At 38.2% G+C, this 15124-nt stretch overlaps 1 long non-coding RNA gene across 1 annotated transcript; it reads right to left on the bottom strand.

Annotated features, from left to right (window-relative positions):
- Positions 1-435: 435 nt before the first annotated feature.
- On the bottom strand, positions 436-1812 carry LOC134330744 (uncharacterized). The gene is made up of 3 exons (XR_010015030.1): positions 1259-1812; positions 947-979; positions 436-653 (listed from the first exon to the last, which is right to left on the bottom strand). It is a non-coding gene; the product is annotated as an uncharacterized LOC134330744 (long non-coding RNA).
- Positions 1813-15124: the final 13312 nt, after the last annotated feature.

Here is a 15124-nt window from a genome sequence, read left to right as displayed (position 1 = left end):
ACACGAGAGGGATTGTGTTATCGTGAAATAACAGCAAGGCTGTGATATCGTACTTTATTCAAGTGTATAAAATAAAATAAATAAAGTAAGAAACAAATAAATTGAGCAATGAATGCTGCGTCTAATATGTTTTAATGTTCCTTCCGCTAAAATTTAGTTCCTCAACAAGCATCATCATCATATGATTTATAGTTTCTATACACTAATAGTGACCTAGAGTCTCCTATAGCTGTCAAAGTTGTGGCTTATTAAGTGTTCAGCGGAGTGATAGTGTTTGTGAAAAAATGTTAAAACGCTTCTCAACCAATTAACTTGTGTAGCAAGACCTGTTGTATAAAACTAAATATACTGTAAGCTTTTGTAAGGCATTGGAACTGAAATTAGCGAATGAATAATTGAAACAATTTGTCAAGTCAACTTTATTTATATAGCACTTTTTACAATAGACATTGTCTCAAAGCAACTTTACAAAATCCAGGACCAACAGATACAAAAACCCCTTTTTGTGTACTTACTGTCCTCAAGTCTTCCACAAAGATAATTTCTTTCTTCTATTAAGGATGTCACCTTTTCCTCCAGACTAATTATCTTTGCCTTTTGCAGTTCTGTTGTCTGTTTTGCATTTTGAAGTGCAAGGTGGGCTGTAGGAGCGCCTTGTCAAATCAGAAAATAATGTAAACAATTTCAGGCTGCCATATGGAATGAAATGCAATGTTTTTTCAGTAATAATCTCAATCCTAGGATATGTTATTACCAGCACAAGAAATCAGGCTAAATGATAAACAATAATTTTAAAAGAAGAAGATGGGTTTTCTAGCAAATCAATAGCTAGATTATGGTAACTTTTTCTGTCAATAAAAATTCCACTAGTAAAATTCTTGTATTTAATTTGCAATATTCATATCACCGTCTTCTACATGATCATCTGGAGAAAGTTTGCACCTACCAGCTTCATCATTCTTCTGTTGATGCCCCCTACCTAATACAGGATACATAACATAAAACACACACAACAACAAATAAACAACCCCAAGTAACAACGATGTGCATTTTTTTATTCCAAATATGTAACAACGATGTGCATTTTTTTATTCCAAATATGTTGATTGTATTACAACATGTTTTTCTTATGTCCTTATTGTTACGTGGGGGGAGAAAACAGGACCCAGGATGCAGAGATTAAATAAAAAATGTTTTATTAATAAAAAGTAAACAAATAATAACCAGGGATATAACATTAAACATAGGAAAAACTAACCGAGTCGCGAACCCCATCGCAGCATGCGAGGCCATCGCAACCGGTGCTGCAGGGATGGAGCTTCTCCATGGAGAAAATCGGTGGCTCTGGCACCAGCCGTACCTTGCTGTCACCGGGCAGACGCACACCTATAGGAAACAGGAGAAATGCCCGAACTCGCCTCGGCGTAGTCCGGAGAAACCGGTTGCTCTGGCACCAGCCGCACCTTGCTGTCACCGGGCAGACGCACACCTATAGGAAACAGAAGAAAAGCCCGAACTCGCCTCGGCGTAGTCCGGGGGAAATCGCCGTACCTTGCTGTCACCGGGCAGACGCACACCTATAGGAAACAGGAGAAATGCCCGAACTCGCCTCGGCGTAGTCCGGAGAAACCGGTGGCTCTGGCACCAGCCGCACCTTGCTGTCACCGGGCAGAAGCACACCTATTTAACACAAGAAAGCCCCCGAAATCGCCGTAGTGCAGTTCGGGGGAACAGAAGGCTTTGTCGTCAGCCGCAGCTGGAAAGAAGCCAGTCTGTTTAGCGCAAAGAACACGCCGAACTCGCCGTCGCGATGTTCGGGGAAACGGGTGGCTATATCGTCAGTCGCAGCTGGAAAGAAGCCAACCCGTTTAGCGCAAAGAACACACCGAACTCGCCGTCGCGATGTTCGGGGAAACGGGTGGCTATATCGTCAGCCACAGCTGGAAAGAAGCCAACCCGTTTAGTGCAAGGAACACGCCGAACTCGCCGTCGCGACGTTCGGGGAATCAGATGGCTCCGTCACCGATCGCGCCTCAGCACGACCGGGACTGAGCACACCTGTTTAGCACAAGGGACACACCGAAATCGCCGTCGCTGCTGTGAGAGGATTTGTAGTGAAACCGGCTTGGTGAGTTTGTGTTAAACTGCTTTGTTAGAGCCATTATTCTGAATTAGCAGATATATGGATCAAGACGAGATGGAAGGAAGTAGCGAATCAGGAAGTGAAGCGGGAGGATTAGTAAATGATGGGCGTTATGAAGAGTGGGATTATGTACGAAAGAAAAAGAAAAGGAAAAAGGGAAAATCTGATAGTGAGGATTATGAATTGGAATCAGTGGGAAGGAATAGCTTTAGAGATGAATATAAGGTATTTATTAAAATGCTAGAAGGAGGCTCTTTTGAGGGGTGGAACCCAATACTACTAACTAGGCTCTTAAATAAGAAAATTGGAGAGATAAAAAGTGCTAAGACACTGAGAAATGGATCATTATTAGTCATTTGTAAAGATAAAGAACAGCAAGAAAAAGCAGTTAAAATAAATACAATAAATGGAAAGAAGGTACAATGCTCTATGACAAATAGTAATAAGAGAGTTAGAGGAGTTATCACAGGAATCCCAGTGATGGTAGAAGCTGATAGTTTGAAAGAAGCTATTAAAAATACTAAAGTGAAAGAGGTTAGAAGATTAAAGACAAAAAGAAATGGAGAAATATGTGATAGTCTTTCTATTGTATTAACATTTGATGAGGTAAAACTACCAGACAAGATATACAGTGTATCACAAAAGTGAGTACACCCCTCACATTTCTGCAGATATTGAAGTATATCTTTTCATGGGACAACACTGACAAAATGACACTTTGACACAATGAAAAGTAGTCTGTGTGCAGCTTATATAACAGTGTAAATTTATTCTTCCCTCAAAATAACTCAATATACAGCCATTAATGTCTAAACCACCGGCAACAAAAGTGAGTACACCCCTTAGTGAAAGTTCCTAAAGTGTCAATATTTTGTGTGGCCACCATTATTTCCCAGAACTGCCTTAACTCTCCTGGGCATGGAGTTTACCAGAGCTTCACAGGTTGCCACTGGAATGCTTTTCCACTCCTCCATGACGACATCACGGAGCTGGCGGATATTCGAGACTTTGCGCTCCTCCACCTTCCGCTTGAGGATGCCCCAAAGATGTTGTATTGGGTTTAGGTCTGGAGACATGCTTGGCCAGTCCATCACCTTTACCCTCAGCCTCTTCAATAAAGCAGTGGTCGTCTTAGAGGTGTGTTTGGGGTCATTATCATGCTGGAACACTGCCCTGCGACCCAGTTTCCGGAGGGAGGGGATCATGCTCTGCTTCAGTATTTCACAGTACATATTGGAGTTCATGTGTCCCTCAATGAAATGTAACTCCCCAACACCTGCTACACTCATGCAGCCCCAGACCATGGCATTCCCACCACCATGCTTGACTGTAGGCATGACACACTTATCTTTGTACTCCTCACCTGATTGCCGCCACACATGCTTGAGACCATCTGAACCAAACAAATTAATCTTGGTCTCATCAGACCATAGGACATGGTTCCAGTAATCCATGTCCTTTGTTGACATGTCTTCAGCAAACTGTTTGCGGGCTTTCTTGTGTAGAGACTTCAGAAGAGGCTTCCTTCTGTGGTGACAGCCATGCAGACCAATTTGATGTAGTGTGCGGCATATGGTCTGAGCACTGACAGGCTGACCCCCCACCTTTTCAATCTCTGCAGCAATGCTGACAGCACTCCTGCGCCTATCTTTCAAAGACAGCAGTTGGATGTGACGCTGAGCACGTGCACTCAGCTTCTTTGGATGACCAACGCGAGGTCTGTTCTGAGTGGAACCTGCTCTTTTAAAACGCTGGATGATCTTGGCCACTGTGCTGCAGCTCAGTTTCAGGGTGTTGGCAATCTTCTTGTAGCCTTGGCCATCTTCATGTAGCGCAACAATTCGTCTTTTAAGATCCTCAGAGAGTTCTTTGCCATGAGGTGCCATGTTGGAACTTTCAGTGACCAGTATGAGAGAGTGTGAGAGCTGTACTACTAAATTGAACACACCTGCTTCCTATGCACACCTGAGACCTAGTAACACTAACAAATCACATGACATTTTGAAGGGAAAATGACAAGCAGTGCTCAATTTGGACATTTAGGGGTGTAGTCTCTTAGGGGTGTACTCACTTTTGTTGCCGGTGGTTTAGACATTAATGGCTGTATATTGAGTTATTTTGAGGGAAGAATAAATTTACACTGTTATATAAGCTGCACACAGACTACTTTTCATTGTGTCAAAGTGTCATTTTGTCAGTGTTGTCCCATGAAAAGATATACTTAAATATCTGCAGAAATGTGAGGGGTGTACTCACTTTTGTGATACACTGTATATAGGATATACAGTGCCTTGCAAAAGTATTCAGCCCCCTTGAACTTTTCAACCTTTTGCCACATTTCAGGCTTCAAACATAACGATATGAAATTGTAATTTTTTGTGAAGAATCAACAACAAGTGGGACACAATCGTGAAGTGGAACGAAATGTATTGGATATTTTAAACTTTTTTTAGAAATAAAAAACTGAAAAGTGGGGCGTGCAATATTATTCAGCCCCCTTGCGTTAATACTTTGTAGCGCCACCTTTTGCTGCGATTACAGCTGCAAGTCGCTTGGGGTATGTCTCTATCAGTTTTGCACATCGAGAGACAGACATTTTTGCCCATTCTTCCTTGCAAAACAGCTCGAGCTCAGTGAGGTTGGATGGAGAGCGTTTGTGAACAGCAGTTTTCAGCTCTTTCCACAGATTCTCGATGGGATTCAGGTCTGGACTTTGACTTGGCCATTCTAACACCTGGATACGTTTATTTGTGAACCATTCCATTGTAGATTTTGCTTTATGTTTTGGATCATTGTCTTGTTGGAAGATAAATCTCCGTCCCAGTCTCAGGTCTTTTGCAGACTGCAACAGGTTTTCTTCCAGAATGGTCCTGTATTTGGCTCCATCCATCTTCCCATCAATTTTAACCATCTTCCCTGTCCCTGCTGAAGAAAAGCAGGCCCAAACCATGATGCTGCCACCACCATGTTTGACAGTGGGGATGGTGTGTTCAGGGTGATGAGCTGTGTTGCTTTTACGCCAAACATAACGTTTTGCATTGTGGCCAAAAAGTTCGATTTTGGTTTCATCTGACCAGAGCACCTTCTTCCACATGTTTGGTGTGTCTCCCAGGTGACTTTTTATAGATATCTTTGAGAAATGGCTTTCTTCTTGCCACTCTTCCATAAAGGCCAGATTTGTGCAGTGTACGACTGATTGTGTCCTATGGACAGAGTCTCCCACCTCAGCTGTAGATCTCTGCAGTTCATTCAGAGTGATCATGGGCCTCTTGGCTGCATCTCTGATCAGTCTTCTCCTTGTTTGAGCTGAAAGTTTAGAGGGACGGCCGGGTCTTGGTAGATTTGCAGTGGTCTGATACTCCTTCCATTTCAATATGATCGCTTGCACAGTGCTCCTTGAGATGTTTAAAGCTTGGGAAATCTTTTTGTATCCAAATCCGGCTTTAAACTTCTCCACAACAGTATCTCGGACCTGCCTGGTGTGTTCCTTGGTCTTCATGATGCTCTCTGCGCTTTAAACAGAACTCTGAGACTGTCACAGAGCAGGTGCATTTATACGGAGACTTGATTACACACAGGTGGATTCTATTTATCACCATCAGTCATTTAGGTCAACATTGGATCATTCAGAGATCCTCACTGAACTTCTGGAGTGAGTTTGCTGCACTGAAAGTAAAGGGGCTGAATAATATTGCACGCCCCACTTTTTAGTTTTTTATTTCTAAAAAAAGTTTAAAATATCCAATAAATTTCGTTCTACTTCACGATTGTGTCCCACTTGTTGTTGATTCTTCACAAAAAATTACAATTTCATATCGTTATGTTTGAAGCCTGAAATGTGGCAAAAGGTTGAAAAGTTCAAGGGGGCTGAATACTTTTGCAAGGCACTGTATGTGTTATGAGGTGAAGCAGTACATCCCACCTCCGCTTCGGTGCTATAAATGTCAAAGATTTGGACATGTAGCGGCTGTATGCAGAGGTAAATTAAGGTGCAGTAAGTGTGGGGAAGAACATGAGTACAAACAATGTAAAGCAGACAATAAACTTAAATGTTGTAATTGTGGAGGAGAACACAGTGCAGCATATCGTGGATGTGAGATCAGTAAAATAGCAGCTGAGGTACAAAAAGTTAAGGTAATGCAAGGCATAAGTTACTCAGAAGCTGTGAAGAAAACCCCAAGGATTATGCCAGTAAAAATGCAAAATGAAATAGGAAACAAAGATAATAATAAATGTGAAGGTTGCAATAAATTAAATGAAGAGACACTGAAAGTCAATAAACAGGATTTTGTACTTTTCATAGCAGATGTCATTAATTGTTCAGCACAGACACAAAGTCGAACCGAAAGGATTAAAATAATAGTGAAGTCAGCTGAAAAGATATAAATTTAGATATAAAAGGGATGATGTTGGCTGTTAGAGACAATTTAAATGAAGATACACCACTACAACAGTCATGCTCTGCACCCAAATAATGGTATTAATTATACTGCAGTGGAATGCAAGAAGTTTAATCGCTAATGGTCAGGAGTTTAAAAAGTACATCGATGATATGCAAGAGAAACCTAATGTAATATGTATTCAGGAAACATGGTTGAAACCAGAGCTAGATTTTATAATAAAGGGATACACTGCAGTTAGGAAAGACAGAGATAATGGTAGAGGAGGAGGAGTAGCAACTTTCATACAAAATAAGATAAGTTATAAAATTTCTCATATAAATACAGACCATGAAGCCATAGTAGTTAAGATATGGACTAACAAAGGTACTGTAGGTATTGCTAATTATTATAATCCATGTGGGAAAATAAATGAGAGTATTTTAGAAGAGGTGGTGGGACCTTTAAATGGTAATATAATATGGTGTGGGGATTTTGTGGCAAAATCATTTGTATCTGTGGCAACAACACAGATACAAATGGATTAGTTATTGAAGAGTTCATTGATAATCATCAGTTAGTGTGCATTAATGATGGAAGAGGGACAAGATACAACAGCATTAATAACACTGAAGCAGCTCTTGACATAACATTCGTATCTAGGGCAATGGCAGGTGTAAGTACATGGAAGGTGATCAAACACACTACAATAGGCAGTGACCATTACCCAGTAGAGACAAGAATAGGCACGGAGGTATATTGTGAAAAAAATAAAAATATTCCTAAATGGAAATGGGAAAATGCAAATTGGGAAGGATTTCAAGTATTAAGTGCAGTAAAATGCATAAAACTCGGAATGAAAGATGAAATAAATATACAGTAGATACATTTAATAAAGAACTAGGAAATGAAATAATAAAGGCAGCTAATGAAACAATACCTAAAAGCAAGGGATTAAAGAGAAATAAAATGGTACCATGGTGGAATGATGAATGTCGTATAGCAATAAAAAATAGAAACAAAGCATTTAAATGGCTTAAAAAATGGCATTCTCAAGTAGCTTTAATTAAATATAAAAGGGCTCAGGCAATTGTGAGAAAAGTAATAAGAACACAAAAACGAATTTATTGGAGGGAATACTGTAATAGTATTGGAAGGACAGTACAGTTATCAGAAGTGTGGAGCATGATTAAAAGAATGAGAGGAATAAGAGGGAATTATGAACTACCAGTGTTAATTGATGGGGTTAAAACTGCAAAGACCAGCTCTGAAAAGGCTGAACTTTTAGCAAGAACATTTAAGAGAATACATAAAACAGAGAATCTTACAGAAGAGGCTAGGTTAAACAGAAGTATAATGTTAAGAAAACACCCAACAGTATTAAGGAAAAAGGATAAGTCAGATGAACTACAAGATTTGCCTTTCAACATGTTTGAGCTTAAAAGAGCAATAAAATCGGCTAAACAAACTACCCCCGGAAAAGATGGAGTATGCTACAAAATGTTAGCAAACATGACTGATAGTACGTTAAGCGTAGTACTAAAACTATTCAACAAGATCTGGGATGCTGGTCAATTACCTACAGAATGGAAACATGCAATAATAGTACCCATACTGAAACCAGGAAAGGATCCATCTGACCCTGCTAGTTATAGACCTATAGCATTAACATCACAGCTAGGAAAAATCATGGAACGAATGGTAACAGAAAGGTTAACCTATACTTTAGAAAGTAAAAATCTCTTATCACCACACCAAAGTGGATTTCGAAGGGGACGAAGTACTATGGACTCTATATTATGCTTAGAATCAGATATTAGGAAAGCACAGAATAACAGGGAAGCACTGATAGCTGTATTTTTCGATATAGAGAAGGCATATGACATGCTCTGGAAAGAAGGGTTACTAATTAAATTAGAATTGATGGGCATTGGTGGCAGGACTTACAACTGGGTTAAAAACTTTTTATTTAATAGAAAAATTCAAGTAAGAGTAGGTACAAAATATTCAAGAGTACACTCAGTGGAGAACGGAACACCACAAGGAAGTGTATGTAGTCCATTATTATTTAATATTATGATCAATGATATTTTTTTACAACTTGGAAATGGTATAGGAAAATCTTTATATGCAGACGATGGAGCAATATGGATTAGAGGTCGCAATATAACATATGTTAAAACAAAAATGCAGGATGCAATAAATGCAGTAGAGAAATGGGCAAACAAATGGGGATTTAAATTATCTGTAGCAAAAACACAAGTGATTTGTTTTTCTAGAAAGCAGAAAAATACACCTATCCTTTTAAAATTGTATGAACAACCTCTTGAACAAGTCAAGGCAGTAAAGTTTCTTGGGATCTGGTTTGATGAAAAATTAATATGGAAGGTTCACCTAGAAAAAGTTAAAAACAAATGCAAAAAGATTGTTAATGTTCTTCGTTGTCTATCTGGTCAAGAATGGGGAGCAAGCAGGATGTCACTACTAAACATTTATTGGGCACTAATGAGATCAGTATTTGATTATGGTAGCATAGCATATATGTCTGCAGCAGAATCAAATTTAAAAATCTTAGATGTGCTGCAAGCTCAAGCATTAAGAATATGCAGTGGGGCCTTTAAATCTTCTCCAGTATCAGCAATACAGGTAGAAATGGGAGAAATGCCTTTAAGGATCAGAAGGGTACAACTAATGTTAACATATTGGGTCAATCTTCAGGGACAAGATAATGCGCATCCTACCAAAAAGATACTACTAGACTGCTGGGAACATAGTGGTTCAAACATTAAAAGTTTTGGGTGGATAGGTAACGCTAAAGCTGAAAGTGTAGGGTTACATGAACTCCAGTACTGCCAAACAGTTCCATTATCTTCAACCCCCCCCCCCCCATGGTTATTTCCTATGCCAGATGTGGATTTAAGTATTCAAAATATATTAGAGAATAAATCAAATGAATGGGTTAAAAAGACATAGTACAGAAATATATAGATAAACATTTTTCGAATTCTGTTCATATATTTACAGATGGCTCAAAAGATCCAGAGAAAGAAAAAGTAGGTTCAGCGGTATTTGTCCCAGCAAGCAATGCTAATATTAAGAAAAGGTTATCAAATCACTTATCAGTATACTCCGCAGAATTAATGGCAATATTACTGGCACTACAGTGGTTACAGGAAAAAGAGTTAAGTAACAATGTCATCATTTCAGATAGCTACTCAGCACTTAGTAGCATTCAGTCAGGCAGATCTCTAAGAACAGATATTTTAAATCAAATTTATACCATTTTACATAAAATAGATATCAAAGGTAGGTCAGTAAGTTTTCTTTTGGTTCCTGCTCATGTTGGAGTAGAGGGGAATGAACAGGTGGATAAAATAGCAAAACAAACTTTAAAACACAAACACATAGATCTACATATTCCACTGAACAAAACAGAGGCAAAGGTCTACATTAAAAAGTATGGCAAAACAGCCTGGCAGGAATATTGGGATAGAAGTGAAACAGGAAGACATTTATACAGAATACAAAAAAAGATAGACTCGGGTAGAAGGACAGGCAGGAGACGGAGGGAGGAAATCATAATAACACGTCTAAGAATAGGGCACTCAGGTCTAAATCACACACTAAAGATAATCAATAAACATAGTACAGGAAATTGCATACACTGTACACAGGAAGAAACTGTAGAACATGTACTGCTACATTGTAAAAAATATGAACAAGAAAGAAATAACCTTTTGCAATCTTTGGAAATGGCTCAACAACACAGTTTAACACTAGCTGGATTATTAGGGAAAACACCAAGTAATATAAATAATTTAATTATCAAGTTTTTAAAAGAAATATAAATATATAATAGAATCTAGTTAAAAAAAAAAAAAAAAATTTATATCTCGTATTACACAGTCCAGTTGGTATGCCAATCGCCATTGAATAAGAAGAAGAAGAAGGATCTGTAATTCCTGTTTACGCCGGGAACCAAGGTAGGTCAACGCCGCAGGAAACCTTACACTTATACAGAGCTTTGATGCATCATCATTTTTCTCAGGTGCACGCTTGAATTCAATGGCTCTGGTTATGTGACCAATTATAGCACTCCTATACAAACGTTCGTTCTCTATAGTTTATTTGAAAACAATATCTACACTTTTAGAGCTTTAACTCAAAATTACATTTTAGGTTAAAAATACAGAAGCTGCCAGCACCTTCATAAGTTGCCATCGTAGTATTCATCCCTGAAGATGTGGAAGGACCACATGAATTACACTATGAATTACAATAATATAATTGTTAAGTAATTCAATACTTATGTGATTCTGTACATTATTTGCATGCATGTTTGTTTTAACTGTGTTAACTGACCTTAGTGAGGGTAACCACGTTATGATTAACCTAAGAGCCTGACTTTAGGCCTTAATTAACCAACCTGATTTTAAATCTTCTCTCCGGTAACGTTTGGAGGTGGGGATCTCTGTGGTGAGGATTAAGACAAGGCAGGAAAAAAAAATTGAAATATGTAACATTACTTGCTGCCATTGACCATAGTTAACAACATAGTAACACTTTACAATACTGGTACACAAACAGGGTTGACAACTTCCTGAAATGGAAATAAAGATTTCTAATCTTTTCATTTTTAATCTTTTCTTTTATACTCTGGCGTTGTCGTTTGTTAAATCTTGCGCCGTTGTTTAATACATAAACTAATACACTGACAAGAGTGAAAAACTTTTAAATGAAAACCATGGGTTGAGCTAGCCAGACAGTATAATTTCAAGCTAACATTTGTTAGTGAATTGTTAGCTAATATGTTAGCCAGCTGATTCAAAAGTGGAAAAAAAGAAAGAAAGGAACATCTGCGATGAGTTCCATATTTAATAACAACAGTTTTGTTTACTTACCATAAACATTGTCACTGTATATAACTGGCGTTTCACCAGGCCTTTTCATTCGCTTGCTCGCCATCTTCTGAGTGCACTCTATTGACACTTGGCGCACTACTGCCTTGGGGGTTAATGATGGTGTCTCGTTTTCATGGTCGCAGGAACACATGATCTTTAGAACAGTGACCTGCTGTTGCTCAAACTGGATATGAAGCTCTGGTGGATCTTGGATATCTTTGCTGTTATCCCAGTTCGTGAAGAGAGTCAGAAAGCCCATCACTAGTTCGGACGCGGCGTTTTTCCCCTATTGGTCTGTTTACAAAGACAATGAATTTGGCTAGAGAATTATTACTTTTTCTAATTCAAGTTCCCGCACAAAGAAATGCTAAGCTCATCAAATGGCCTTAAAAAAGAAAGCTGCTAGCAAGGGCAGTCAAATGTCCAGGGTGTAGTCATTATATGAAGATGAAACAATGGAGTGAATAAAATTTACAGAGGCAAAAGAATGGGTTCTATTTTTGAGAAATCCAAGTTCAGCTTGTTGTCATGGATGACATATGTTTAAAGGTAACACTAAAATTTGTAAGTGAACTCTACATAGTAATGTGTAATTCAGTGTTTTTATTTGGTTTCATAATAGTGAGTATAATAATAGAGTGGGTAGGTGGGTGAGTAGATGGATGGATGGAGGGATAGATAGACAAATGAAGAAAGAAAAAGATCACTTTATTATGTCCTGAAGGAAATTTACACTGCTGTGGCACTAAAAGTTTCTCAGTGGTTATGGATTAGCTTTAGTGGAGGTATAGTGCAATTTTATAATGTTGAGCTTTGGGATTTATTTCAATATACACTTGCTAATTTTATTTTGCTTATTGGTGATCATGCTTGTTTAGTAATTAAAAATAAACAGTTAAAATATCAAATGTACTTTGCAGGTTCTCTCAGGGCTTGCACCTCAGGCTAACTGACATGATGCAAGATGGGATTGCAAGAACATTGGGGATTGCATTCATGATTGCCCAAATGATTTGTTCCTGTGAAGGATGTTGCCTTCACAGAAGTGCATGTTAACTAGCACCATCACATATCCATACATCCGTATTAACCATCCTTTTACACCATATAGAAGGTCTATGATGTGAATTGGATGCAGATAGTAGCATACCTGGGCAACTCTGAGAATTTACTAAGGATTTCATTGGGTGGATTCTTTTTAAAGTGTATAGCAAGAAAGAGCATTAGGTGTAATGGGGATAAACATGTAATCAAATAATGCAGAATGCAACTGTTATGGTTTTTCTTTGGTAGATTATATAAAGAATATTTTATTCTTTATATGGAATAATAATTTGTCTGACCACAGTAGACGTTTACACTAAAATGGTCCATCCCAGATGTCTGAGAGCCAAGTAACGGCATTTGTGAATGTAACTCTTTACTGTAGTGCAAGACAAAGGATTACCAAAGTAAATACCTTGGGCATGCAGTTACATTAGCTATTGATGAATGGTGGTTTGATGAATCAAGATGCAGTGCGTCTGGTGCACTGTAGAAGGAGAAAATGCAAATCCCTTTTGATCTTTGAGGAACACTGTTTTTGAACATTTCACTTATTTTTACTTTTACACATTTGTTGACTACTTCTTTAATCTTTGCTTCTCAAAGTCTTGCCCTAAATTGTCCTCCATCCCAATTTGTGTTGAAGGTCTAAAATGCAGGAATTGATGTATATTAACAAATAAAATTAACAAACAAAGCATGAAATATATTGGGTTCATACAAAAAAATAAAAGTCAGTTTAAGAATCACTGTGTTTTTGTTTGCATACCCATACTGTCACAACCTTTTCTTATTTGGGGTTGTAACATAAATAATACAATTATTTTCAAACAAGTTCTTTAAATTGAGGTACAGTTATGCAAATGAAGAAATACCTCAGCAATGAAACTCCAGGACAATTGTGTAAAAAACTATTTTGTTCTAAACTTTTACTTGCTTGTTAATTTTGAAAAACCCAGTAAATAATGAGCTGAAACAAACCTTCAATTTGTGGTTGGGGGACAACATAAAGCCATCTTACTAATCTTACTGATCTTTTTTAGTCCTTATTCAGACAGAGCGCTACGTTTGGTTGCAGCCGGTGTTTCCAGGACAACATCCTTGTGTGCATTCCAGGAAACCTGTAATGAGGGGCGGTGGAGTGGATTTTAAAAATCTACGTGCAATTCCCTGCCTATCACTCTTGGATACGAGTAATGTCTCAAATTCTAAGCTGGCACTGTTTAACGTCAGATCACTATCTGATAAGGCATTTGTTATGCGTGACTTTATATCCTCTCATGGCATGGATTTTTTGTTTTTAGTAGAGACCTGGCTTAAACCTAGTGAGAACTGGCACCTAAATGAACTGTGTCCCCCGAATTATTCTTGTTTAAATTCCCCGAGGACGTCAGGACGGGGTGGCGGCCTGGCGGTCATTTATAAAGACTCATTTACATGTTTGAGTGTATCTGTAGGAGTTTTTACAACTTTTGAAATGTTGTCTTTTAAAGTGCTAGGAAAGATTCCAGTATTTTGTGCTGTGATTTACCGCCCCCCCTCCAAGTCTCAAAGCGGTTTCATGTCAGAATTATCGGATTTTCTGTCTTCACTAGTTTTGGAATATGATAAAGTATTGTTGCTTGGTGATTTTAATATGCATATTGATGATGCCTCTGATGGAACTGCCGTAGAATTTTTGAACACTATGGAATCTTTTAATTTTGTTCAGCATGTGGTTGGCCCAACTCACAATAGGGGTCACACACTGGATTTGGTGTTTACTTTAGGCTTGGGTCTCCACTCTGTATCTGTGACAGATCTATTTGTGTCTGACCATAAGTGTATCACTTTTAATATGCCCTTATTTATTAATATGTCTGCTTCTAAACGCTATGTGCACTCACGAATATTTAACAATGAGTCAATATCACAGTTTTTAAATGAGTTTACAGGACTTAGTGAACAAGTGTTCATTTGTACTGATGTTAATGCTCTGGCTAGCTCTTTTAACAATGTATGTTTAAGTATTTTAGACAAGGTTGCTCCAGTTAGTCTGAGGATAAAACCTCTTGTTAACTCTACCCCATGGATAAATGATGATATCAGGCACTTAAAAAGGATATGCAGGAGGGTAGAGCGGGAATGGAAAAAGTCACAGCTTCAAGTTCACTATTTATTTCTGAAGGACTTATGGTCTATCTTTAACAATAAACTGAGGAATGCTAGAACCAAATATTTTAAGGAGTTAATAACTGCAAATAAACACAACCCAAGGATTTTGTTTTCTAGGATAGATAGTCTAGTAAATGGGGTAGCGGGGAACACAACCATTTCTGAGATTGACCCTGAATTGTTTTTAAAGTTTTTTGTTGAAAAAATCATAGATCTTAAAAGTAATATAATAATACCTCCCTCTACAGATTATGAAGTTGTTCCTCCGAGTGGAAGGGTTGAAATTTTAAATCAGTTTTCTCCCATTTCTTTAGAGGACTTAGAGGAAGTTGTGCACTGTTTGCATCCCTCAACCTCTCCTGATGACATTCTCCCAGCTTCATTTGTGAAGAAAGTTTTTTATTTTGTTGGCAGTAATCTTCAATCAATAGTGAATTTATCACTTAGTTCAGGCTGTGTGCCAGATTGTTTAAAATTGGCGACGGTGGAGCCTATACTCAAAA

The sequence above is a fragment of the Trichomycterus rosablanca genome, chromosome 16 (assembly GCF_030014385.1).
Source record: "Trichomycterus rosablanca isolate fTriRos1 chromosome 16, fTriRos1.hap1, whole genome shotgun sequence".
Taxonomy (NCBI): Eukaryota; Metazoa; Chordata; class Actinopteri; order Siluriformes; family Trichomycteridae; genus Trichomycterus; species Trichomycterus rosablanca.
Note: the sequence above shows the minus strand (reverse complement) of the source record. Positions and strands in the feature narration are given on the sequence as shown.